The sequence below is a fragment of the Cyprinodon variegatus genome, unplaced genomic scaffold, assembly GCF_000732505.1.
Source record: "Cyprinodon variegatus isolate N-32 unplaced genomic scaffold, C_variegatus-1.0 Scaffold547, whole genome shotgun sequence".
Taxonomy (NCBI): domain Eukaryota; kingdom Metazoa; phylum Chordata; class Actinopteri; order Cyprinodontiformes; family Cyprinodontidae; genus Cyprinodon; species Cyprinodon variegatus.
The window spans coordinates 352591-354925 of record NW_015151000.1 but is presented as its reverse complement, the minus strand read 5'-3'; the positions used below and the strand labels follow the sequence as shown (position 1 = coordinate 354925).

The 2335-nt window shown below is 48.1% G+C and overlaps 1 protein-coding gene across 1 annotated transcript in view; it reads right to left on the bottom strand.

The window, feature by feature from the left end:
• Nucleotides 1-2335, bottom strand: part of ascc3 (activating signal cointegrator 1 complex subunit 3) — a 202540-nt gene that overhangs the window by 50958 nt on the left and 149247 nt on the right. The window lies entirely within an intron of this gene.

The window sequence follows — 2335 nt, the reverse complement described above, 5'->3', positions numbered from 1 at the left end:
CAATGCAGGTGAAGTGTCTTGCCCAAGGACACAACGACACTGAAAGTCGGAGCCTTCCCTCAGGAGGAGTTCCAGGCATGTCCAATTGGGAGGAGACCTGGTGGAAGGCCCAGGACACGCTGGAGGGACGATGTCTCTGAGCTGGACTGGTGATGCGAGAAAAACTGGTGATTAAGAAAAAAACAAACATCAACTAGTCAAACACGAACATTTCAGTAACACTGAATTCCTGTTTGTCACTGAATTATAAACATGTTTAACTTCCCAGCAAGGAACTTTATAAAGGATAAAATACATCAGAGGAAGTTTGTTTGTCTCCATCTTCTTTGAATTCCGCTTTTCTGAGCAGAGCGTCAAAAACCGTTATGACAATAAAGATTTTTAAGCAGCTTTTAATCCTTCCTCCTGTTCACTGTGTAGTAAAACCAAAACATGAGCGAGTGATGCAGGAAGAAATATCCCCCCCCCCTCAGCATCCTGATAACAATCCTCTGCTTTAAAACTGATCCGAGGCTGTGAGTCGGGTTTCCAGGTGGAACTAGCTGATCATTTTGCTGCTGTGATCCCAGAACAATGAAGCAGGTTAACATGTTTGCGTGAATCCGGCGCCATGGCAGGAACCTGAGGCTGAATGGAGGTCAGCATCACGCTGAAACAGCCACGCTGATGTGGTTGGCGTGTTCCCATTAGGGGGAGGCTGAGCAGGTGCATGTCTGATGGAAGCAGGGTAATAAGTGGCTGAAGCAGTGAAGCATGGGGAACCACGGAGCACGCTAAAAGCACATTGGCTTCATCATTAATGACTCCACTCTGAATGCAGAAAAGGCTTTGATTAGGCGGCGCTCAGACCAGATCCAGGGTTCCTCTCGTTCTGCAGCTCAGAGTCATTTCTCTCTCCGTCCAGTTCCAGCCTCACAGCAGAAGCTCTGCTGGATGAAAGCTGCTGCTCACACAGAAAACCCAGAAATTATGTAACTGAACAAAAAACATTCCTGTCATGCCGTCAGAAGGAATATGTCTGAAAAAAGCAGGGCAGACCCTGGCCTGGCGGGGCCCCTGAGGGCCCGGGGGCACGCCGGAGCACAGCTACTCCTGGGCTGATTGAAATGCTGCGGCTGAGGTTCTGCTTTGAGGTGTGGGAGTGTGTTACAGCAGCTCTAATCTGAGGTGATTTAGAGCTCAGGTCTGCAGCACCACCACTGGATCTGAGATGGCAGTGACCTAAGCTCCTGATCGGGTGGCATTAGGCGGCGCCGCCTGCAGCCTCACAGACAGCCAGGCGCCGTCTCCACTCAGTCCATCACAGCTCCGACCTGGAGGGGACGTCATCAGAAAGCCAGGCTGAAACCCCCCAGTTCTGATGCATGATCAGCCGGGTGGTACCGCCCGCTCCGACCATCAGCGCCGACTGAGGAGCACCAGACGTCTCTGTCACGCTGCGGCGCAGCAAACTGCTCCCTCTGATGGGCCGAATGTTCATGGCGGCTGATGTTGGGAAGTCAGGACAGAACGGAGCCTGAGCTCCACTCTCCTATTGCCTGTTTGTTCTGCAGCTCAATCAAAGCCCTCTCTGCTAAACGCAGGAAATTATCAGGACGGCTGAAAAAAAAGGCATCATCTGTTTTTACTTTCAAATTAGAAGGTTCCTCTGAATGCAGATTTGATCGGCTTCATCTGATCTGCACCATCAGGCCTCTAATGTGCAAACGATTGTTCTACAGTCTAAATATTTCCATTAGTTTGTGAGAAGAAGCCGTCTGATTTCATAAAAACAGCCTAAAGAAGACAGAATGAATAAGGCCTCCTTAAGTCCCAGTTTAATAGGTCTGAAATGTTTCTGAATGCTTGAAAAGCAGAGAGGTATTAAACAGATAAAAACACAATGGATGGAGTAAATGAGTATTTAATTAGCTGATTCAATCATACGGCTGCAGACTGAAGCTGCTGAGGAGGAAAGTTTAAAGACAGACCAGCTGAGCTGGACAGGCTGCTGTTTCTCTTCTCCTCGCTATCCGGCCACAAATGTTTCAGAGAAAAGATGTAAGCAGTAGTTGATTAAAATGTTTTCTACTGGATTAATTAAGCCCTTCAGTCTACAACGCATTTCTTTCGTTACACTTTCTCCGTGTGGAAATGTTACCACCATCCACCAGAGGGCACTGCTGCTCATTCTTAAGCAGAGCTTCTCTGGTATTTACATGGGAAGAATGGATCCAGAATCCGGTCCAGATTATTTCCATTGTTCAGTGGATCCAGAATGATCTTCCTGTGGTTCTGTTAGTGAATCTAAACTCTGGATTAACTCCTTCTGTTCTCCTGAATGAGCCCACAGCAC